Source organism: Felis catus, chromosome B2 (genome assembly GCF_018350175.1).
Source record: "Felis catus isolate Fca126 chromosome B2, F.catus_Fca126_mat1.0, whole genome shotgun sequence".
Taxonomy (NCBI): Eukaryota; Metazoa; Chordata; class Mammalia; order Carnivora; family Felidae; genus Felis; species Felis catus.
Window position 1 is genome coordinate 107,541,861 of NC_058372.1, and position 26,136 is coordinate 107,567,996.

Genomic DNA, 26,136 nt, shown 5'->3' on the forward strand with positions numbered 1-26,136 from the left:
AATTAACATTTGTTTGTTGTGTCATGGTTTGCAAAACACCTTTTATATGCATTGTCTCATTTCATCCTTGCCACATTTTTGAAAAGTAGGTATTTTTGTTATTTCTACTTTACAGCCAAAGGCACTAAGCTTCAGAGAGGCTTTGAGCCAGTCTCAAGTCATCTGGCTGTTAAACTGCAAAGTGAGGGCTTGAACCCATGTCACTGCTTCTTGCAATTCTTGGGACATGGTAGCTAAATAAATATTGATTTTCCTTCTCATTTCTTCACTTGTCTTCTACCTTCCTGCCCTTATTCATTGTTCCCTTCCTTTTTTCTTTAAGTCTGTCAACTCACCAATTCCTCCTCATGAAAATAAATCATATAAATGTGAAATATCAGTAGTATCACATAAATAATTTTTAATACTATTTTGTGGAGTAAACATATGTATGAAATAAACGTGTGTGTGTGTGTGTGTGTGTGTGTGTGTGTGTGTGTGTATATATATATATATATATATATATATATATATATATAACCCTTAACAAATATTAGTGAATATACAGTGAATGAATCAACAAATTAGGGCAGTAGAGAAATCTAGACAAGTTGAGAATTTAGCGGTGCAAGAGAAATAATTGTGTGCGTATCTGGATAGCTTGTTGGTTTTTCCTATTAGTGCATGCCTTGTCACTGTCTAGCAAGGATCTCATTTGCTTTGTACTTTATGAGCTTTTTACTCAAAGACGGATTTCACAAATAAAGCTTCTAATTTAGAATTGAGTTTCTTACATGTTATGGTTGTGGGGACTCATGAAAATTGGGGTAACATCTGTATAATCAGAAAATGGTCATTTTTGATTTGGCTCCTTCATGCTGCAATGTGCCTCATTGTGCTGTGGATCCAGGAAGGTAGAGGCTTACTGCTGGGGTGACGACTGTTGCACATGCATTGGAGACAAGTCCAATATCAGCTCAGGGTCTGGGAAGGGTGAACTGGCAGCATGGTTCTTCAGCGTTGTCACACCATTTCTGTGTAGAGTAGGGAAGAGGGAGAGGAGGGAGAGAGAGCTGAGAGTGAGGTCTAGGGGCGCTTGGAGTTAGGCAGAAGCAAGATGAGTTTTGTGTAGACACAGCAAGCAAAGTGTGTTAAAGTCAGGCAGGCAGGACGTTCAGATGTCACACTAGAGCCAAGAGGATACAGCAACTGAGGCAGTTAAAAAGGAAAGGGTCAGACAACCTGATATCAAAGCACAGTCTCACCATTCATTTCCTCTGTGGAATCTAGTAACTGCATGTCATGAGCCTGAATATCCTTGTGTGTTCAGAGGATATTTGTGTCTTTGCATTGTAGTCATGATGATGGCCTAAAAATCAAAAGAGATAATGCCATCCACAATTGCTCACCGATACCACTTGAAATTCAAAGAGGTCAGTTTCCAAAGGGAAACCAAGGTTTTCTTACCCATAGAATTAGAGAAGGATACTGTGCAGGCAAAACCAAGAGGTGCCTATCAGGGCTGCTGACAGTGTGTATCTCTTTTGATGAATTTTCCTTATTTATGAAATAAGAAGGTTGTGAAAGTGGTATGCTGGCAAATGTTTAACTGGCTCCCGTACCACCTGTCCACTCAAATACACATACACGAGCAATTATACTTTTACAACATAAAAGATATATAGCACAGAATTTACTGTTAATAATATAATACACAGTACCCTTTATTGGAAATTTCATGGAGCTAATTGATTACATAAAATACCTTTTTTGATTTTTGTCACAGTTTTATACCCGTAGTCAACCCATAACTACAATTGATGGTTGGGTATAATTCCAACAGGAGTGTGTATGTTAATGATGAAGATGAAAGAGCAACAGTGAAGATACACACTGGAACTTCACTTGTCCTTCAGTGACACGAATGAATTCTTTGTTGATCTAGGTAATAACTTTCAGATACTGGGAGAATATTTTCTCACAATGTAATGGCTATAGACCTGACATACTTTTAAATTTGATCTGCTTTAATAACATTTTCTCTATTACTTTCTTTTTAAAAAATTTAAAAAAAATGTTTATTTATTTTTGAAAGTGTGGGCGGGGGGGAGAGAGAGAGAGAGAGAGAGAGAGAGAGAGAGAGAGAGAGAGCGCGAGCATGAGTGGGGAGGGGCAGAGAGAGAGGGAGACACAGAATCCAAAGCAGGCTCCAGGCTCTGAGCTGTCAGCACAGAGCCCAACGTGGGGCTCAAACTCATGAACCGCAAGATCACAACCTGAGCTGAAGCTAGATGCTTAACCAACTGAACCACCCAGGTGCCCTTCTATATTACTTTCTACTGTGTACTGAATTGTGTCCCCTGAAAATCCTCTAGACCCCAGTGTGACTATATTTGGAGATAGGGTCTATAAGGGGGTAATTCAGGTTAAATGAGGTCATAAGGGTGAGTACCTTGTACTGTTAAGTTTAGTGTTCTTAGAAGAAGAGACACTATGGAGCTTGCTCTCTCTGTCCACCGTGTGAAGACACACAGAAAATTGGCTCTCTACCAACCAGGAAGAAAGCTGTCACCAGAAACTAAACCCTTGATATTAGACTTTCCAGCCTCCAGAACTGTGAAAAAATAAATTTCTGTTGTTTAAGCCACCCAGTCTGTGGTGTTTGTTATGGTAGCCTAAGCAGACAAATATATTTTCTTTTCCTTTTTTTTTTTTAAAGTTTATTTATTTTTGAGAGAGACCAAGACAGCGCAAGTAGGGGAGGGGCAGAGAGAGAGAGAGAGAGAGGGAGAGAGAGAATCCTAAGCAAGTTTTGCACTACCAGCACAGAGCCTGACCTGGTGCTCAAACCCACGAGCTGTGAAATCACAACCTGAGCCGAAACCAAGAGTTGGATGCTTAACTGCCTAAGGCACCCAGGTGCCCCGACAAATACATTTTTCTTAAGTCTAATTCAGGGATCAAATTACAACCCTCAGGGGGCGCCTGGGTGGCTCAGTCGGTTGAGTGTCTGACTTCGGCTCAGGTCATGATCTCGCAGTCTGTGAGTTCAAGCCCCGCGTCGGCTCTCTGCTGACAGCTCAGAGCCTGGAGCCTGCTTCAGGTTCTGTGTCTCTCTCTCTCTCTCTCTGCCCCTCCCCTGCTCATGCTCTGTCTCTCTCTGTCTCAGAAATAAATAAATATTTAAAAAAACCAAACAAACAAATTACAACCCTCAGTCCCAAACTGATCCACTGTTGGTGAAATTCTGGCCATGACCCTTCATTTATGTATTGTCTATGTAGCAACAGTGGAATTGAATAGTTGTGACAGAGATATAACATGGGGTGCAGAGCCTAAATTATTTATTATGTGGCCCGTTACAGAAAAAGTTTGCCAACCCTTGTGTGGGAAATCAGCAAACAACAAATCAAGACTTGTTGCATTTACTGATTTCCTTGCTGTAAACGTTCACACTATGGCTGATTTTGAGCTGCCAATGTGACAGGGCTGAAAACAGAGTTGGAGGAAATGTGCAGTAGTAGTATTTCCACCACAGATACAATAGACATAAATAACCTCAAGAATACATAATTGTAAAATGTTTTAAAATGACTGGGAATTGATGACTTTTGAGTATTACCACCTTTGTTTTAATATAATTCATTGATGGGGCACCTGTATGGCTCAGTTGGTTAAGCATCCGATTCTTGATTTTGGCTCAGATCATGATTTCACAGTCGAGATAAAGCCTGAGTCAGGCTCCATGTTCAACATGGAGCCTGCTTGGGGTTCTCTCTCTCTTTCTCTCTCTGCCCCTCCCCCACTCACACTCACTCTCTCAAAAATAAATAAACATTTAAAATATAATTTATTGACTTGTAAGGTTATAAAATATCATTTTTAAAATGGCTATATTTAACAATCACCTTGCAAAATTCCTAAATATTTAACAGCCAACTCTCGTGAGCCAAATATGAACCAGCTCTAGCTCACCACAGCTCACCTTAAATTCCAGATGGTGTTTAAATTTCCTTTTAGTTGCTGCATTAAAGCAGTTTTAAGTCTTTATGTCTGGGATTATCCATAACTTGGGTTTTCCAAAATAGAAAAAATAATTTAAAATGAACTTACATTTGAGTGGTCTTCTATAGGTACAAATAGCTTTCATATCTTTCTTCTAATTATTTTCCAAATCTTTCTGATCATAAGTGTCATTTGAGAAACTTGTTAACCCTAGAGGAGAAAGCAGGCAACAACCTCTTTTACCTCAGCTGCAGCAATTTCTTACTTGATACATCTCCAAAGGTAAGGGAATTAAAAATGAAAATGAACTATAGGGACCACATCAAGACAAAGAGCTTCTGCACTGCAAAGGAAACAACCAACAAGACTAAAAGTCAACCGATGGAGTGGGAAAATATATTTGCAAATGGCATATCTGATAAAGGGCTAGTATCCAAAATCTATAAAGAACTTACCAAACTCAACACCTGAAAAACAAATAATCCATTGAAGAAATAGGCAGAAGACATGAGTAGACACTTTTCCAAAGAAGACATCCAGATGGCCAACAGACACGTGAAATGATGCTCAACATCACTCATCATCAGGGAAATACAAATCAAAGCCACACTGAGATACCACCTCACACCTGTCAGAGTGGCTAAAATGAACAAACCAGGAAGCTACAGCTGCTGGGGAGGATGTGGAGAAATGGGAACCCTCTTGCACTGTTGGTGGGAATGCAAACTGGTGGAGCCTCTCTGGAAAACTGTGTGGAGGTTCCTCAAAAAATTAAAAATAGAGCTACTCTATGACCGAGCAATAGCACTACTAGGAATTTACCCAAGGGATACAGGAGTGCTGATGCATAGGGGCACTTGTACCCCAATGTTTATAGCAGCACTTTTGACAATAGCCAAATTATGGAAAGAGCCTAAATGTCCATCAAGAATAAAGAATAAAGAAGATGTGGTTTATATATTCAATGGAGTACTACTTGGCAATGAGAAAGAATGAAATCATGTCATTTGCAGCAACGTGGATAGAACTGGAAGTTATTATGCTGAGTGAAGTAAGTCAGTCAGAAAAGGACAGATATCCTATGTTTTCACTCATATGTGGATCTTGAGAAACTGAACAGAAAACCATGGGGGAAGGGAAGGGGAAAAAATAGATACAAACAGAGAGGGAGGGAGGCAAGCCACAAGAGAATATTAAATATAGAGAACAAACTAAGGGTGGATGGAGGGGTAGGGGAGAGGGAAAATGGGTGATGGGCATTGAGGAGGGTACTTGTTGGGATGAGCACGGGGTGTTGTGTATAAGCCAATCTGACAATAAATTATATTCATAAAAAATAAAATAAAAAAATCAGCATCTGCCAAAAAAATAAAATAAAAATAAATTTGCTATTCCATGTTAAAAATATGTATATAATGTATAATTTATATATAAATATAAATACACACACACACACACACACACACACACACACATATAAAATATGCCCAGGCTGCTGCTTTCCTGGAGATTCTAATGATAAATGTGAAATGCATTTGCAATTAAAAAACGTGATAAACTGGGAAAATATTGCATTGCATGTGACATGGTATTAATATTACTAATTTACAGAAAGGTTTTGGAATTAATAAGAAAATGCTGTCACTCCAAAAGAAAATGGATAGAGCACATGAACAGGCAATTCAAAAAAGAAGACATAAAAATGATCAATATATTTATGCAAAAAAGGTCACTTGTATAAAAGAATTTGGAGATAAGGCTGTGTGAAAAATGTTCAAGCTTATGGACCATAAGGGGGAGAGTAAATGAGAACAAGTCTTCCAGAGGGTTTCAAAATGTAAAATGTTCATCATTTTATATGTAGAAGTTCAATCTCATTAAAAATTTTTCATGTTAAAGGGATAATTATACAAAGGTAAACTAAATGGAGTGATGTTTTAATAATAAAAAAAGAATAAACCTAAATGTCAGTTCATATGTGCATATATACCAAAGAGCCATTACAATAGATAGCTGACATTACAACAGATACGTCTATTATAATGAAATACAGCTTGCCTGTGGTTACTAACTGCTCCAGGTAAAAATCTCGTGCTGATTGCAGAACTTTTATGGAGGGAAGTTTAGAACAGCAACCTAGCTGGGAGTGAAGGTAAAGGCTTGAGAGAATTCTACACTTTTTACCTAAACTTTTTGCTCATTTAGGGTGGTTTGGGGGAGGAAGAACATATGGAGATCATTGGTGTTATTGACTGATTACAAATTATGCAACACTGTCTACATACAGTTTTGCAAATACCAAGTCTTGCCAAATATCATGTTTTGCCTTCTTCGTAGACTCAGATCCCTTAAAATCCCCCAAAGCCAGTTAATCATATTTTATAGACCTCTATTAGGCTGGTAGTTTTATCCTTCTAAATACTTTAAAATTCTAACACTGTGTGTTCTCAGACTGATCATGACTTAACTTTAACCCCCTTTTGTCTCAGTATGACACTCAAGGAACACTGATCTGTGAATCATTTGAGCAGACTTTTTCTACATTATGGTGAATTTTTTTTTTTCAAAACATGTTGTTAAGGAGAAGATTAAACCATTGATGTGTTGCTTACCTCACATTTTTTTTCTTAAAGATTGAGTCCTTATAGGTTAGAATTCTGCTTCTCAGACCAACAGTTGGGTACCCTCCGTACACACAGAATAAACACCCAAAGTTTATTCTATGAAAAACACTTTTCAAATGATTTTATACAACAACCAATAAAGATTCATTCCAGGGTATGTTACTTATTTGAATTTATTTTTATGCTAAACTAGGAGAGTTGAAAGCTATTTAGGTCTTGTTGCTAACAGAACACAGGACTCTTTCACAATCCAGTCTCCACACATTTGCTAGGTTTTGTGGGCTCACATTTGCATTCTTTCTCTGCCCTTTAGCTTTTTGTTTTATGGAAGCTTTAGAAACTGGGTTAGAGACTCGATTTCTGCTTTCTAGGATGTTATGGTACAATCTAGTTTACAATTGGATTCCTTTATTCCTTTCCCTTATACTAGGCCAGCCCTCCCATGAGGATTCCCTGGGCACATATAGACCTGCTCCTTGACATTTCCCAGCAGCCACAGAGTATCTTTATAATTTACTGGTTAGACCTGTTCACAGTAGTGCTGATCCCCCACCTGAAGCTTGTCTGAATGTCTGCCGAGGGGCTCCACATAGTGCTAAAGGCAGATGTTTTCTGCATGGCTCATGTCTTCCAGTCTCATTAAAGTAATTCATATAAGTCCAGTGAACCAATGTAATTCACATTGCTTTCCAGTCTTTGTTTCATGGATGTTAAGATCAACTTGAAAAGTTAGGATTATAGCAATGGGAGAAACCAGTAGAAGAAGCTTCAGTGTTTCTTCAGATGTTTCCCTCTCTCTAGATTGCTCAGTTTAGAGAGGACTTGAAGGGCATTAGGATTCTTCCATGATCACAGATACCTGCAAGAGACTTAACCTGCTCATATGTGACACCTGCGCAGGTGACAGTCTTTATCCTCACTCTCATCACGCCAGCAACAATTTTTTATTGATTTTTTTCATGGTTCGGAGAATAGAGTTTAACTGTTAGAGTTATCTCTGTCCTAGTGTTGCTAGGCTATTTGGATTGGAAGTCACAGGAGCAGAAAATCTTGGTAATGTTGAAAAAAAAAGTTTGGTTAGCTTTCAAGTATTTCACTCAGTGGGTGAATCAAAAAATCATTTTTAATCTGAAGGTTATTCATGTAATAATTAAGATGACACATTTCGAGCTCCCCCTTTCTGACAAATGTTTCTTTAAAGAGACACTGATGCCTCATAGAAAACTTGCAAGACGTGACACATCAGCAGAAATTGTTTCTGCACAGAATGTTTTTCAAAGATTTTTCCTGAGTAATCACTGGCATTTCCCCCCTTTTTTCTATAGTCTTTGCAAAACCTTCTGTTACTGCACGCTTGTTATTTTTGTGCTGTTAGTAAAGGTTTCATTTTTAAAACAACTTCTAAAACCACAGTATATGTAAAATTGCGTTTAAAATAAGCCAAACACTCTGATTTGAATACTGATTAGATGAAGCACACTCATCAATAAACATGGAGCCACAATGACCTCGGGAGGGCGAGGAGCCTGTGATGTGCATCAATTGTGTTTGGGAAATAGCTTTTACTTATGACTCCAAAGTCTGCTTAAATTCAGATTCCCAAATGCAAAGGACATGAAGCGTCTGCTTCACCTGCCAGCACTGCATTAGGCACGGCTTCTATTTTAGTCAGGAAGTCAGGCAGCGTAATAACAACATAGTCATTTCTCTAGACCATCTTTTCATTTTTCCTACCCCAAATTGCTTTTTAGGGGCTTTGGGAATGGCTTTGCATCCTGGACATGCACTTAGGGAGGTAATGAATCATTATTCCTAAAGCTTGCTTTGATTCTATTGCTTAGATTTAAAAATAGGGAAAAAATAAAAATGTACTAATTTCCTGTCAGAGGAATAGGATGGCTTCATGCAGTATGACTAAATATTGATCCCATAACAGGCTGGTGGAGGGCAGCAGCTGGGAATTTAATGCCATTCATGTGATTGTTGCAGGAGGGGTCTGTTTGGGTGCCCAGGGAAGCAGTCCAGGAACATCTCATCTGTACCTGTTTTAGCCTCCACTGGGGGAACTTATGTAGTGCATCCCACTGGGCTTCAGTGGTCAGCACAGTGAGGTCAGCTGGAAGTTTCCCCCAGCCTGGAAGCCCAATTTCAAGAGCCTAGTGCTGTATGTTCTAGACTGGGATGGGTGCCAGCCCCAGAAGGAAGAGGGGCAGGTATGGCACTCAGTATGGGCAGCTCCCTTCTGCCCCATTACTAACACTGTGTGGCCAGCTGGGTTCCCAGGGGGAATGTATGTGTGGCAGGTGACAGTAAATTTGTACAGAGGAAAAACCTGTCTCCATATTTGTGCCTGCTGGGTGCTATTCTCCCACGCATGCTCCACCCGTCTTCTTCCCGGTCCTCCAGGTTCTGAGTCTTGCCTTCCACAGGCAAGCTAAGATTCAGAGTAGAGATGTTCCTTGTTTGTTGGTGGAGAAGTCTTTCCACAATGCAGAGATTTTAGTAGTTGCTTGAAACTGAAGAAAAATAAAGTAGTGGTGGGGAGGGGGTGGGAAAGAGGGGGGAAAGACAGAGACAAAGGAAAAGAAGCCACACACTAAATCAGGGAAATGCCTGAAAGTGGCAACGGTGGGAGGAATTTATAAGGCTACTGATGGCTATTTAGCCACACATCTTAAAGATCCCGGCAGGTTAATAAGCTTTGACAACTGGTGCCTCCATCTCATTTTTCCCACAGCATTATGAAATACTCTACAGACCCCATCTTATTGATATTAATGTTGTAACAGCTGCACGGGCTCACCTGGTGTGTTATCAAATGTTCTGTACTCAGCCCTGCCATGTGCCATGCACGGGCTCACCTCCAGGAGCCATCCAGCACCTTCTGCAGGTGTCTGGGCCAAAGCTTTCAGCACAGGTGCCCTTGTGTCACTTCCGAGTTGGGATCCTGGTGAGATATTCGGATTTGACACAATTTGGTAGCTTTCAAGGTGTTAAATGTCCTGAAATATAGGTGCTGGGGAAGAGATGTGCTTTGTTTTAGTCCCAGATAGCTTTTAGCCTCATTCTCACAAAGGAAATAATTCATGGGGAAATAATTAAATGGGTCTGCCTGAATCAGAAAGGGAGAGGTGAGACTATCTTTTTTTAGCAAGTTCGATAGGCATGGCTGAGATGCATGAAGTGAAGTTTCACACTATAAACACAGCCCTGAGAAGTGCATTGGCTTACTTTTAAAATTCAAGCATTTTCCAGGGGCTGAGTTTATCACTGAGGTCTTAGGAAACAGCAGATTATATTGGGCTTACTAAAAATCAGTTATTAAGGAGTGACAGTGTAGAGGACATAATACTCTTAGGAAATGATCTTAATATTGATTTCTGTTTGTGTTTCCTAATGGAAAATAACTGCAGTAAAATGCAATCAATATTGATGGGGACAAAAAACTAGTATTGGAAAGGTCATTATAGCTAAAGGGTGCTATGATAATAAATTAGTGATTATCCCAAACATCAACAGCAGCCAATAGAAGGCAGTCAGGCAAAGAGGAGTCACTGGAGGATTATAGCTAATAGTGACCTGACATGGGACACTAGGAGGTTTGGAATCATCTTAATTTTTTCTGTTGTTGTGGCTTTCGTTACATAAGTGTGGTGCTTTCACACAGAGGTATGAAGACATTTATTTACATCCTCTACAGGAATCTGTACTGCAGTTACAGCAAATGAGAGAGAATTTAGAAACTGAGCCATTGCTTGAAAAAAGATGGCAGAGCAATGATAGATTCCATGTACTGTTGGAAAGGGCAGTGCCCTGGGAGAACGTACCCTCCAAGAGCAGACCACCTGTGTTCTTTCTTGCCCAGACACTGAAGTTCACTCTCTCACGGCAGAACTTAGGGCAGGCCTGTTTTACCATTTGTGTTGGTACACATATCTGTAGACTGGAAATAATCACATATGCCTAAATTGCAAATGCAGTTCAAGTAAGATAATGTGAGAAAAAGCCTCTTGAAAGTTATAAAGCCTTTTGTAAATAATAAGAATCCTTGTATGAAGACCAGTAGCATGAAAGTCATGCTGAATGTGCCAATTTGGCATGGCCCGGGCCAGTAGGAGAACAGATATCTGTCTGATCTCATAGCAAAGGCAAAGAGGCACCAACAGCAACATGTTTTGAACAATTGACTGATCAAAGAGTAACAGGTGAATGGTTTCCTGAGGTCTGGGAATATTGGTCCTTGAAGAACGAATAGAGTTTCATCAGGCAGCTAGAGTAGGTGAGACAGAGCAGGACACTGGAACACCTGCTCATGTTTTTAAGAATCTGTGGTGCCTTTGTTTTGAAATATTTCCCAAGCCTTTATTAAATTGACCATTTCCACTTTTCTGCCCCATTTGTATTTCATGCAGGATTTTATAACAGCACCTATACATATTTTAGAACCTACTATTTATGTATGTCTGATGGACTCAACTAAATTGAGATTTTAGAAGTTGAAAGGTGTGATTTATTTTTAAATGGAAAATTCTAGCTACAATGCCTGGCATGTGGTGGGTACCTAATAATGAATTTCTTAGATAAATTAACACATGAAGTCGAAGGCACAGGGGTCTAAGAACCAAGATGTGAGATTGTCATATCTATGAAAGTGTATGCAGTGCAGCAAATCTAGATTATAGAGTTGGGGAAAACAGAGTGTTATGGGTAGGAAATTGTGGGAGATGAAGTTACAGAGGATAGGGTTAGATTGCAACTCATGTTTAAGGAGTTGGGGTTTGGGGCGCCTGGGTGGCGCAGTCGGTTAAGCGTCCGACTTCAGCCAGGTCACGATCTCGCGGTCCGTGAGTTCGAGCCCCGCGTCGGGCTCTGGGCTGATGATAGCTCAGAGCCTGGAGCCTGTTTCCGATTCTGTGTCTCCCTCTCTCTCTGCCCCTCCCCCATTCATGCTCTGTTTCTCTCTGTCCCAAAAATAAATAAACGTTGAAAAAAAATTTAAATAAAGAGTTGGGGTTTAATCTTATAAACCTTTCAGATTTATAAGAATTATTAAGCAGAGGAGTGACAAAATGGGAAAAATCTGGCAACAATGAGGAAGATGGATGGAATGAAGGAAAACTAGAGGCAAAGGAGACCAGTAGGGATATGAATGCAGTAAGCCTGGGAGAGAGAATGGGATGATGGGAACCAGGGCAGCAGAGAACATAGTAGCAGTGGAAAAGAGGGAATCGATTTGAAAGCCATTTGGGGATGAAGCTGGTCAATTATTATTATACTTTCTCCTCATTATCAACATAATACATGCCTTTTGAACAAATTTGTTAAGTGTAGTGTTATGAGTTAAATTGTACTGCTTCAGGGGTGCCTGGATGGTTCAGTCAGTTAAGAGTTTGACTCTTGATTTCCCTCAGGTCATGGTCTTGAGGTTCTCAAGACTGAGCCTAGGGTTGGGCTCTGTGCTGACAGAGGGAAGCCTCCTTGGGATTTCCTCTCCTTGTCCTCTGCCGCTCCCCTGCTCTCTCTTTCTGTCTCTCTCAAAATAAATAAATAAACTTAAAAAAATTTATCCTTGGGGAGCCTGGGTGGCTCAGTCGGTTAAGCGTCCAACTTTGGTTCAGGTCATGATCTCCTGGTTTGTGAGTTAGAGCTGCGCGTCGGGCTCTGTGCTGACCGCTCAGAGGCTGAAGCCTGCTCTAGATTCTGTGTCTCCCTCCTTCTCTCTCTCTCTGCCCCTCTCCTGCTCACGCTCTGTCTTTCTCTCAAAAATAAATAAACATTAGCAAAATTAAAAAAAATTGTATCCTTTCAAAAGATACATTAAAATCCTATTCTCTAGTATCAGAATGTGAGTTTATTTGGAAATAGGGCTTTTATGAAGGTAATCAAGTTCAAATGAGGTCATTAGGGTGGGCCTCATCTAGTATGACCAGTGTCCTTATAAAAAGGGGAAATTTGGACACATAGACAGACATGAACAGGGGGAAGACAATGTGAAGTCACACAGGGAGATGATGGTCAGTCACGTGACTGGTGTGACACATGTACAAGTGGAAGAACTCCAAGGATTGCTGCAAACACCACAAGTTAGAAGAGGCAAGGAAGGATTCTTCCCTAGAGTTATCACAGAACACATGGTCCTGCAGACATCTTGATCTTGGACTTATAGCCTCCAGTACTGTGAGACTAATTGCAGTCATTTTAAGCCACTCAGTTTTTTGTACTGTGGTACGGCAGCCCTAGAAAACTAATACATGTAGAGCAGTGTGAAGAATTTGGAAAAGAAAACTCTTAATACCAACTCCTTGAGGTAATTGCCATTAGCATTTTGGCACATTTCCTTCAAATCTTTTTGAAGTTTCTAGTAGAAACTAGCATTGATCATCATACCTTGTATTTATTTAACTAATTTTATAGGTAAAACTAATTTATGTTTTTTTTTTTCCCCATTGGGCCCCTTTATATAGAAAATTTCAAACTATGACAAGATGAAGCTCCCCCTTCCTATACAAGTCACTCATGATTCCACACTTTTATGTCAATCATAATATTTTAACATGTTTCCTTTTAGTTTTCTATGAGTGTTTTTCAGTTGAGTTCATATTATACAAAAACTATAAGTTCTACTTTTATTTATTTTTAATTTTTTTTTAACATTTATTCATTTTTGAGAGACAGAGACAGAACATGAGTGGGGAAGGGACAGAGAGAGGAGGAGACACAGAATCCGAAGCAGGCTCCAGGCTCTGAGCTGTCAGCCCAGAGCTCGATAAGTTCTACTTTTAAAGGAAATACTACATTATATTTATTTTCTCACATCATTCAAAACTTCAGAAACTTGATATTCCATAATATATCATAATATTCCATCAGTAGATGTACCATAGCATATTTAATCAATTCCTTAATGGTGGATATTCATGTTGTTTCTGGATTTTTTGGTTATTATTTAAAACATACTGAAATAAATACCCCTTTGCTTGCATAAATGTTTCTACATTTCTGGTTGTCTCCTTGGGATATTTTCACAGAAGAGCAAGGAAGGAAATGAGCACTTTATAAGACTCTTGATACATATTGCTATTTATCACTTTCTCAGATGGTTGTACCTTAGAAGCAGTATATGGTGAGATTATTTCATCTAAGATCATTGGATGCTTTAAAATTTTAAAAAGCTTAGTAATCTGATAAAAATTATATCAGTAATCTGAAAAAAATTAAGTTATAATTTTTTCGTTAATGGTGAGTCTGAATATTTCCCTACATCTTGTTTAGATACTTGAATTTCATCTTTTTAAATAATTTGTTCACATTCTTTGCCCAGTTATACGCTGGGATTTTAGTATTCTTATCTATTTGAATTTATTGTAATGTTAAGATATTAACCCTCTCAAATACTGTTCCATATATATGGAAACACACATACGTGTGCACAATTTCCTTTATTTCTTTTTTTTTTTTTTGAATGCAAAGGAGCTAATGATTTTTGGACTTTTTCATTTTCTATTTCTTGTTTTCTATGTACCCAGGCCTAAAGTAAACATAGTAGGGTATCCTAGGTAACCTAAACTAAGATTCTTAGTTTAGCTGTGAAAATATGTGGAGCCACATCTTTTATGGAGCATGTACTTATTAGAGCTGATATTTATTGTCACTTGGGGAATTGATTAGACAAAGAATGAAAAGATTGTCTTTGTCAGTGATACCAGCTCACTGATTGGTCCAGTAGAGAGGATTGAATATCACTAGTTTTCTCCTTGATTGTTTGGACTGGGTGGTAGTTCTAGGGAGTAAAGGGTGAGGAAGATGATGGTTTGGGTTTATGAAAGATGCTGTAAGATAACAGATGGGTACCAGTAGTTCTGCTCTTAGGACAGGATGCAGCCTGAGTGAGGTGGAAGGCCATGTCTTAATTTGTACATAAAACATGACACTGCCTGATGTCTTCAAATGTGTGGCTTTGGAAAACTTGGAGAACATTCTAGGCATGAGACCTTTCCATGATGCTACCTTTAGGTGTTTTATAATTATCACTGCTGATTGACACATCTATTGAAAAAAGCTAATGCAGGGGAGAATGAAAACAGCAGATGGTTTCTAAGTGTATGTAAAAATTTCCCTTGAAAGGTTGGGGATACTGGAGAGCCCACACGTACACATTGTAAAGAAAAAAAGCATGTGGGTTATTTAAGTTAGTGTGATTGTACTTATAGGTGGTTGAGTCTTAGAACATATAGTTAACATTTAAAAAGCCTTCTTCTCCAGAGATTTGATTAATATTGAGAGATATTTTGAATATAGAATTGACTAAACAATGACTGAGTAGCTCTGTCTAATAAGAAAAAGGAGGCTTCATGGGAATTGGCCTTGCTGAAGTTTCCAACTTGGGCAGTTGGGTAGATTCTTGACTAAATCTTTGTTGTGTCTCATGATATATTCAGGTAGAGAGTATGAGAAAACTCTTGGACTACATAAATGGTTGAGTTTAGGAGAGAGAGAGTTCAAGAGATGTGTTTGAAAATCATCAAATATGGGTAAAAGTTAAAGCCATGAAAGTAAATAAGATCAACCAGGGAGAATATCATCTATTCATACATTCATCCCATCTTTTGTTCCATGATTCATTCTTTGGCTTTTTCAGAAAAAAAAATTAAATCTGTGAAACTCCAAGCATTTAGGAGTGGTTTTCATGTGTGAGGGATGTTTTAGTGGAGTTATGGGGGAGAAGCCAGATTGTAGTGGGCTGAGGAGTGAATGAGAAGAGAGGAACTCTGGGCACAGAACTTAGGGTATGGAAGGAAGGGAAAAAAAGAAAAATGTTATAATCAAAATTGGTAAGCAGAGTCCTTAGAAGTGATTTTATTTTGGGTGGGGATTAAAGAAAGGAAAAGGATGTGTTTTTATTGAGTGAGCATATGTACCAAGCATTGGGCTGACTGATTTCTGTACAATATCTCATTTAATACTTCCCCAAAGTCTTGTGAGTCATGGATTATTATTCTCATTTTGCAGATGAGGAAACTGAGGTTAGAGACCTTGTCTGTGGTTATGTAGCTTGAAAGTGATGATATAGCTAGAAAGAACTGTTGTCTTCAAAGATCTTAGTGAAGACAGAGAAAATTAAGGTACAAGAATGAGATGGCTAACTGATGGAGAGAAATCCCAGAGGATGTTGAAAAGAAGCAAATCCATGTTCATGTTGGAAACCATATGAAATTTTCCTCTGAGAAAGGGAAAATGAGAAAAGGAAGAGTATAGAGTTAAATAAGAAGGTAAGGAGGTAAAGAAGAAAGAAGTGGAAGAAATTTGTACATGATTGTGTCTATTTTTTAGTAGAATATTATGACATTTGTTGGATATCAGACTGTGGAATTGATTTTAGGGGGATTAGGAGAAGATTAAAATATTGAAAGTCTGAAACTCCTGTGAAGGAGCTGAAGATGGACCAAGGAGTGGAAAAAGTGATAGAACAGCTGGGTATCACCAAAGGCCCCCTGAGGTTGGTAACTATGTTTAGAATGGATCTAATGAACATATGTATGTGACTATTCATAAGCCCTGTCAAGTGACCTATGATCAAAAAGAGATGTTTTAGTTCTTTCAGGTTAGAGATCTACAAAGAAATATTCCTAATTTTTTCATCAGCTTTATTGAGTAGCAGAACTTGTGCTCAGTACTGGGGATATGTGCACAAATAAGTCAAGGGTTGTCTTTTGTGAGTAAACTGCCTATGGAGGGGAATAGACCTCTAAATACATAATTACATTACTGGAATTTAGGAACTATGATAAACAATATTGCAGAGGAGGAAGCTATCTGAGAGGTAGGCAAAGACCTCAGAGAGGTACTTACTTAAGGTAGGCCTGGAAAGAGTTCTAAGAATCCATTATTTCTGGGCCTGCTATAGATGTCTGTGCCTTATATGACTTTCTCCTCTGTCCTTTCTCCTCTGTCCTTCAACAACTGAGGCATTCCAAGTGGGTTCCCGGTGTCCTTAATTAGTCGAAACATACAAAGCTCTTCTCAATACACTTGGTTTTAAAAAGGTGCATACTCTCCCCTCATGTACTTGTATCTTGAAGCTTGCATTTTGCTATTCTCCAAAAAGCATGAAATAGGGGCGCCTGGGTGGCTCAGTCGGTTGGGCGCCCGATTTCGGCTCAGGTCATGATCTTGCGGTCTGTGAGTTCGAGCCCTGCGTCGGTCTCCTTGCTGACTGCTTGGAGCCTGGAGCCTGCTTCAAATTCTGTGTCTCCCTCTCTCTCTGCCCCTTCCCCATTTGCACTCTGTCTCTCTCTGTCTTTCAAAAATGAATAAATGTTAAAAAATTTTTTAAAAAAGCATGAAATAGACCAGGTAAGATCTACCCCAGGATGTGTCTTTGAAAAACAGAGGGAATTCATGGAATACCCAGAGGTTACCCAGGAAACTGGAATGATTTTTCCTCCACTCTCCTCCCGGCACCTTGCTTCTAGCTGGCACATCAGCTTCTTAACAGAAGGCCTCTGCTGCCTAAAGTAGGTGCTACTGGTGACTATTGGAGCAACGCGCAGGAGTAGGAAATGTCAGTTTGCCTGCAGACTGGAAAGCTTATGTCCTTCAGTGATTTTTTTTATAACCATCAGTCAATAGATTCTAGGCAGAAGCTATAGAAGTACAGACTAACATACCTCTCTAGGTCAGACAGGTAGAAAACATTCATTTTGTCTCATAATAACACAATGTCCTTAAAAAGTGGCCTTGGAATGATGGAGGGAGGTAGTGAGTTGAATAGCTATTTCTTGCTTCCCTTAAATACAGTGCTAATATACTTCTCAGAACTTTCTATATAAAGGCTTCAGTGTATTTTTTCCCACTCTTTTCTGTGAGAATGAGTATTTTCCAGGATAAGCTTTAACTGGTGAAGCAGACTTCAAGCTTCTCATTTGCATTGTTGGGTTATGCTCTTTCATAGTTTCATGAACAATAACCTCCCACTTCTCCACAGGCTGATGGGATAATTTGCTCTGCTGAGAAGATGAAAACCAAAATGTAGACGTTTTCTTAAAGCACGTGGTTCAATGGAAAAGCTTCCAACAGTGCAGGCAGTGAAGTTTTAGGTCTTTTAGATTATAGACTGGGATAAAAGGTCTTTCTGTAAAGAAGACTAGTACAATCCATGTGATCGATACTTTTAGACTTAAAAGAAAATCCTTTAACAATACATTTGTTTCTCCCGTGGTTTCCTGATAATGATGCTGGGAGAGAGAAACCTGTCAAGTAGGCTTGGTTTCAGCTTTGCTTGTCATTGGAATCATGCTGGCAAGGGTAGATCCCCTCTTTCTTCACTTATTATCTGGTATTTCATAAATTTCCTTTATGATGTATGGTCCTGGTGATTAGTAAAAGGTAGATTGTGGAAGACTGTCCTTGAGAGTATTTGAGCCCTGGCAGTCTTATTTAGGGTCCCGACTTTTACTTGGGCGCCCCCTGTTGGTGATATGTTTGAGAGCTGCAGCTTGCCAAGCAGTCTGTCCGCTCACACTTTCTGATGAGAGCTGTGTTCACAAGGAAGGAGGTAGGAGCAGAGAGAAAAATCTGTGGAACTTTCTGATGTCCTGCCTAGAGATACAGTCTCTGTTAAAACACTCTACAGGGTAATTAAAGGATTGTTCCATTAAGCTTTTGCCTCTGTGACTGTTTAAGATCAGGTGATGGGAAGCTGTGGCTGACCCACTGTACTTTCCTTAGTGACTAGTGGTTGGTAAGGAGAACCTTTCCTTCGTTTCTCTAATGCTGTCATTTGAGCTACTCCCTGGGAAAGGAAAAGTTATGATTCCCTCTAGGATATTTTTATTACTGCTCACAAGAGAGTCTAGGCAACCCTAGGAAAGCATAATGGCAAGAACCAGTAATAAGGGATTATGCTTTAGATAACTTTGGGTGTTCAAGGTTTATTTGCTTCTGAGTGACTGACTCATGGGGTATTCTAATGGGAGCATTCCGTAATCATTACTGTTGTGTTTTCTGTAGGAAAAGCCATAATCCTAACAGATGTTATTCATATTCATGGAAATGTATGATGCCTCTTTTTTTTTTTTTTTTTTTTTTTTTTTTGAGTTTCACCAAGTCCCATACTCTGTAGCAGTGAAATCTGCAGTGAGCATTGGGCACAGCTGATTTTCCATGGTGCTCCTTTTAATTCCCAATTCACCTGCCCTGGACTCCACAAGAGAAAGGCTATAGTCAATTCGATACCTCAAAACACCTCCTCAGAGCACCAGAGGAATAGAAGAGATGTACATGTGGCTGATGTGACAATAAACCGTATTTCTTTTTGGAAAAAGCTTCTTCAATACTTGATAACTCATTTTCTCCTGAATTAAACGAGGCTGCTTGCTGAATTAAATTGGCTGTGCAGGGATTTCAGTTAGAGAGACTGGCTATGTTAACAAATAAACCCCTATTTTTCATTTCTCCTGCTAGTTCTGACAATGTTTATAAGTTTTGAGGCTGTATTATTAGGTGATTTGAAGCTATATAATTAGATAATATTAAAGTTTTGTCTTCCTGATCAATTGACATTTTTAGATGAAATGACCCACTTTATCCCACACAGAGCTTCTTGCCTTAAAGTTCATTTGTGTTTGTAGTTCATTAGATAGCCAAACCAGCTTTATTTTGGTTAATTCTTACTTGATGTGTCATTTTTTCCTCTGGTCTTTTTACGTTTAGATTTTCTGTATTTTTATGTTTTAGATGTATCTTTCATTTATTTTAAGATCTCCTGACTTTGGTACAATGAATGATTTTTAGTTGAAATGTATACATTTTGGGTATCATGAGATTAAACTGTTAAACTGTTTTATCAGCTGATCTTTTCTGATATCTCTCTGATAGGGGAAGTGGAGGTGGAGGGTGGCCGGGCCTGTTAATTTTGGGTCGGGGGTGAGAGCTCCAGCTTCCTGTCAGGTCCACACCAGTACCTTCCTGGCTGGGAGGAGTAGGAGTGACTCATTGCTGTTCCCCACGTCAGGTGGATGGGCAGTGGCAAAAATCTGTGACTCATTGCTAGGACTCCTCTGACACCTCCCAAGTGCCTTACTATTCCAAGGAGATGGAAGTATCCAAGGCTTTTCATGTGATCTTTGTTGACATTGCAGGATGGGAGGTCTTTCCTTCTCAGCAAGGATGAAGTCATAGCGCCCTATTTGATCTTCTCTGACACCACCTCTGTAGGGTGGCCAGGTCAGAGCACCTCATTATGTACAGTGTGGTAGGGGTGCAAATCTAGGCTCCCGACTCTGTCCTTGCTGCTCGGGGTGGGGTTCCAGTTTTTGCTGTGGTGGATGCTCAGAGTTGAACAGTTGTCTAAGCTTTCTTCATGGGGCGTGTAGGTGGCTCCATCAGTTAAGTGTCTGACTCTTGATTTCGGCTCAGGTCATGATCTCATGGTTCGTAGGTTCAAGCCCTGTATCATGTTCTGTGCTGACAGCACAAGCCTGCTTTTGATTCTCTTTCCCTCTCTCTTTGCCCCTTCCCCGCTTGTGTTCTCTGCCAAAATAAATAAATACACTTAAAAATAAAAGTTTTCTTTCTACTAGATCCCATTTTTAGTCTTTTGGCTAAAGAAAGCAGAGTTTTGTTGGAGCTTTTTGTGTGCCCCTATTGGTGTTTCAAGCTTACCAGCTTCTGCAGCAACAAGTCTAAGATTTGCAAAGCAACAAGAAAACCTGAGGACACACCACTGTGTTGTTCCTTGAGTCTCAAGATTCCTACTTGATTTGCTTTCTTCTCTCCATCTTTCAGGGTCATCTTATGTTTCTTTTATATATAATGTCCCAACTACTTAGTTGTACTTAGTGAGAGTAGGGAAAAGTAAGTCTCCTACATATTCCTGAAAGTGGAAGTCTCCAACGTGTCTTTCTTAAACCGCATTTAGCGTTCATTTTGAAAATAACCCATTCTGAAACAATCTGTCTTCTTAATGGAACATTTAGTCCTTTTACATTTAATGTAATTCTTGATACAAAAATATACGGTACTATTTTATTTTGAACTCTCTTTCACTTCTTTTATATGTTTCTCTTTTTTCCTTAATTGATTAATTTTTCTTTGTTTTTTCATCTCCTTGTTTGAAAATCATACATTCCATTTTTATTTTTATTTTAATGATAGTATGCATGCTTAACTTACCAAAGTCTCAATTTAGTTAATGCCTAGTTTACTTTCTTGAACCATTAAGTGGCTTTAGACACGTTAGCTCTGTTCACCCCCTCGTAGTTAATTATTCTTTGGTGGTTTTAGATTTTAATCATCTTATTTATTCTATAACACATTGTTATTGTAGTTTCTTTCTTTCTTTTTTTGTTATTGTAATTTCAGATAGATTTTTTTTTCACTGTGCTTATTGATTTCTGTGTTTATCATTTCTTCTCAGAGCTCCCACCATCCTTCTGGGATCACTTACCTTCTCTTTGAAATGCAGTAGTGAAAAAAGCTGAACATAAATACTCTTGGATTCTGTTTTATAAAAAATATCCTATTTTGTCTTCTTTTGATTTTTGTTTTTGAGGAGAGCAAGAGACAGAGAGAGAGAGCAGGAGAGAGAGAGAGAGAGAGAGAGAGAGAGAGAGAGAGAGGGAGAGAGAGAGAGAGAGAGAGAGAGAGAGAGAGAGAGAGAATGCATGCACCAGTAGAGAAGGGGCAGAGGAAGAGGGAGCCAGAGAATCTTAAGCAGACTCCACACCCAGCATGAAGCCCAAGATGGGGCTCAATCCCATGACCACGAGATCCTGACCAGAGCAGAAATCAAGAGTCGGAGGCTTAACTGACTGAGCTAACCAGGCACTGCATTGTCTTTGTTCTTGATGGATATTTTTACTAAGTACATAATTCTATAATTTTCTCTCAACATATTAAACACCAGTCTAATTTAAGACTTCCGTAGTTACCGAGGAGAAGCCAGCTGTTAGTCTAAACTGTTGCTCCTTTGAAGGCAAAGGAGTTGGTCTTTTTTCTCTAGCTGCTTTTAACATCATTTCCTTGCTTTGGTCTTCAGCAGATTTACTATGAGGTGTCTAGGTTTTTTTTTGTTGGGCTTTTTGAATTTGTGGATTAGAGTTCTTCTATGATTCTGGATAATTTTCAACTTATATTCCTTTAAATATTACCTCATCTATCTGTGTCTGATTTTTTGAACTACAAATAAGTGTAGTCATATTTTTTCACTTCAACTGTTTATGTCTCTTAACCTTCTTTTTTATTTTTTATCTATTTGTCCTTTTGCACTACCTATAATCTGGATAATTTCTTCATATCTATTTTCTAGTTCACATATTCTCTCCTCATTTATGTGTTGTTACATTTATCCACTGGTTTTTAAATTTCACATCTACACATTACACTTGGTTTATTTTAAATCTGCTTTGTCCAACTCACATACATCTCTGACTTTAAAATTTTCTTTAAATGTGTTAAACATAATTATTGCATAGTTTGTGTCTGAAAGTCCTTCTTTATCACAAGTCCTTTTTAAATTATGTTGTTTTCCTGCTGGTTCTCAATCATGGTGTGTTTTTTCCTTTTGGTTTTAGTTTTTGTTTATGAGATGATTTTCTTCAAAACAAGACATTTTTGTTTTGTTTGTTTTTTGTTTTTTTTGGAGAGGATTTCCATTTGCCTTTGTCTGACAACTAGAGGGAATTATGTCCCAAATATCTAATTTTAATCTTTGATGTGAAGCTTTTCCAAACACTGAGGCACTGTACATTTGTCGTGTGGACATTGGTGAGGGTTGGCTGTGGTTCTGAGTTCTCATTGACGATTTTTCCTCTTTGTTCAGCATTAAGTTTTGAGATACACAGATTTCCTTGCAAGCTTCTGGAGTTGTGGACAGAGGGCTATTTTTGGTTGGCTGTTCACTGAAGGTATATCTCTTTGGAGTTACAACCTGTAAAACCTCATGAGTCTATGAAAATTGAAGCTTTAATTTACCCAGGTAGGCAAATGATCTCAGGGTGAAAGGTGGCTTCAGTATTCTGCTTCTTTGGGTTCTCATTTCAAATTAGATTATTTTTACTTGAGAATTTATTTTATTCTTTCCAGTTTACTTTAAAAAAATTAAAAATATTTACATGTATATACTGCGTTATTAGTTATTTTCAGCAAGTTGTTCTAAACACTTATTTAGCCCACCATATTAGCAGAAACTGTATTTGTGTCTGAACTACAGTAATTATAGTGGCCCTTTTTGGAACATATTTGCATTGTTCTTTTCATTGTTCACGATTTTCTTTATTGTCTGTGTCTTTGATTATGCTGATCCCTTCCAGTATTTTTATTTTTTGTTACTCTTTTTCTATTCAAAACCTGCCAACTCTAATATACAAATGTTCTACGTGTGTATTTCTGACATTTGGCACTATTTGTAATACCTGAAGAGTCAGGGAAGTTACTTTTGTCTTTTTTTCCTTAAATTTCAATTTTTTATTTTAGAGAAACAGAGAGTGCGAGTAGGGGAGAGGGGCAGAGGGAGAGAGAGAGAATCTTAAGCAGTCTCCACGCTCAGTGTGGAGCCCTGAGGTAGGGCTTGATCCCACGGCCCTGGGATCATGACTGGATACGAAATCAAGCTCAACTCATTGAGCCACCCAGGCACCTCTGCTTTTTTTTTTTAATTCAGTTTTTATTTGGTTAGTAAAATTAAGGAGCTCAATAAATCTTTAATATATATTTGGCCAAGTAGTGTATTCCACAAGGTTATAATAGTACTATTTTAGCAACATTTATTTTTTATTTTATCTTTTTAGTGTTTATTTTTTTGAGAGACAGAACATGAGCTGGGGAGGGGCAGAGAGAAAGGGAGAAACAGAATTCAAAGCAGGCTCCAGCCTCTGAGTTGTCAGCACAGAACCCAACGTGGGGCTCGAACCCAGGAACCATGAGATCATGACCTGAGCCTGTAGGTCGTTCAACTGACTGAGCCACTCAGGCACTCCTGTTTTACCAATACTCTTAAGCAGTGATAGCATTTACTCAAATAAATTTGTAATGAAGTATTTTTAAAGACCAAAGCAAAGTTGGTTTAGTTTTCTCACTCAGGAAACTCTGAGTTGATTAACATCTTAATTTGAAAATCTTCAAATCTGTTCATATGTAAACACTGGAATGTGTAGGTTTTACTTCTCTTTAAGATTTTATAGAAGCATTAGATTTGTTAAAAAACCTGAAGTATGAGTCACTTAAACAGAACTTAGATGCTTATGTTACTAGAAACTTGATATAACTTCTGAAAGGATGGTTATTCAACTCATTCATCACTTAATGCTCAAAGTTCATTCATCATGAGTACTTTATGTCATTCTTTAAAAAAAAACAACACGTAACTTTTTCAAAGATTCAAATTACTGCAAGTCGCATTGTGATATGTCCATATGGTACATTTTGCAACTAACAAAAGAAGAAGGAAATAACATCCTAATCTGTTTCATTCATTCATGTGCTCTCTTTATTTCATTCAGGAGGATTTTCAACAGAAAGAGCTCCAGTGATGGTAGAAACTACAGAAATAATGTTGGGAATGCATTATTGGATGCAAATGTTGGAGAAGAGTGAGGAGCCTAAGTAATTCTTCCTTGTTGTGCTTTGCATAACTGAGCCTGTGTTCCTATCAGAACGAGAGGTTTTTCTATAGTAGTTTCTGTAGGAAGAAAAGAATACAGAGGTTTTATTTTTTGTAGTGGGAGACTCAGGTTAAACTCCCACAGAAAATAATATAACTCTTACAGTGTACAAAGGCAATTTAATGAGGAGCACTGTCCAATAGAAATATATTTCAAGATAGACATGTAATTATAAGTTGTCTAATAGTCACATCAAAAAATAAAAAAAAAACAGGTAAAACTTTTATACTATATTTTATTTGATGCAATATATCCCAAATATTATTTCAAAATATAAGCAACATAAAATTGAGATATTTTACAGTCTCCTTCTTTGTACTAAGTCTTCAGAATCCAGCATGTATTGTGCACTTACAGCATACCTTAACTGGCATACTAGTATTGGAAATACTTTATCTCCATTTAGATTTCACTAAACATAGAACAGAAAAAATAGATTCATATCTAAGTTGTTTCAAAAATACTTAAAATTTTCCACTGACTGAAATGAGTATCAGTCATAAAATTTGTCTAAATGAATTAAAATGACATAAAATCAGATATATATTTTTTGAGTGTTCAATAGCCACATGTGGTTGGAGGCAACTTTATTGGACAATAGGGCTCTAAGCCAATGTTAGACATGAGAAATGAAATCTTATTTAATATATACAAGTGAGGTTAGGCTCATGTTATTAATAATAACTTGGCAAACTAATAATTTATATGAAATTGCATAAACAAAGCAATTTTTATAGTGATCTTGTCCTCAAGACTGAAAGTTCTATGCTAATACTGAAAGGACCATAAATGCAGTCGTTTTTTCTAGATTTGCTATTTCCAGGCTAACCAGAGTCAGAGCTCATAGTCAGCAACAACAGAAAAATATCTGGGTTTGGTGCAAGACCTGGGTCAGAACCTCAGAGTTCAGGGTCTAGTAAGGGGCGAGGCAGCAGCAACAATGTAATGTATCAAAGGGTTTGCCTTTCAGCCCAGAGGCTGGGTCTTGTTAACCCCTGCTGCCCAATCAGCCTGCTGCCCTGCAGTGTCGGGTCAAGGGAAACATCTGCAGCTGGTAGGCAACCCAATAATCAACTGATTATCTATCTATCTATCGATCTATCTATCTATCTATTTACCTATCTATCTGTCATCATCATCATCATTTATAATCTATCTTGCAAAGAACCCTGCTGTGCCTTCTAGACTTCATGTTAGAAGTGACTTATCCAAGATCACCAGAGGAGGTATTTGATATTGTAGCACTACAGGTAAGATTTTGAATGGGCAAGTGGCTCCTGAGTAGCTCAGTTGCTTTAGCTTCTGACTCTTGACTTTGGCTCAGATCATGATCTCACAGTTTGTGAGTTCGAGCCCTGCATCGGGGTCTGCACTGAGTGTGGAGCCTACTTGGGATTCTCTCTTCTTCTTTCTCTGTCCCACCCCCACTGGTGTTCTCTCTCTGTCTCTCTCTCCCTCTTTCCCTCTCAAAATAGATAAACTTAAAAAAAAAAAGATTTTGAGTGGACAAGAAGAGAATACACACACACACACACACACACACACATGCTAAAATTTCCAATTTGTTTAGCTAAGAACAAAGCAAGGTTGAGGTCAGTATATGTAACAGGAGCTTTTCTCTTGCCCCTTGTTCTATACGGGCAACTGTAGCTGGTGCGCTTTCTTCTAACCTAAGATCTTGTCAGAGTGAGAACGAAGATGGGTTTTTGCCAGCCACTGCTCTTTTTACTGGGGTTTCTAACACTATTTTAGAGGAATTACATCAGTAATGTTGGTACTTCCCATTTAAATGTTTATAAACATGATAATTTTCTAGTTTGAATCAACTGAGGCATCAGCAAGTCCCTGTCCTTGTCAGGGCCCAGGCA

At 38.5% G+C, this 26,136-nt stretch overlaps 1 protein-coding gene across 5 annotated transcripts in view; it reads left to right on the forward strand.

The window, feature by feature from the left end:
- The window catches only part of LOC109499872 (high mobility group protein B1-like), an 807,961-nt gene that overhangs the window by 109,984 nt on the left and 671,841 nt on the right, over positions 1 to 26,136 (forward strand). The window contains exon 3 of one of the 5 annotated variants that reach the window (XR_006598235.1): positions 1,823 to 2,073. The exons of the other annotated variants lie outside the window; for them this stretch is intronic. The gene's annotated coding sequence lies outside the window, so the exon portion shown is untranslated. Of the gene's footprint in view, positions 1 to 1,822; positions 2,074 to 26,136 lie in introns of those variants that run through there. 5 annotated transcript variants of the gene reach the window in all.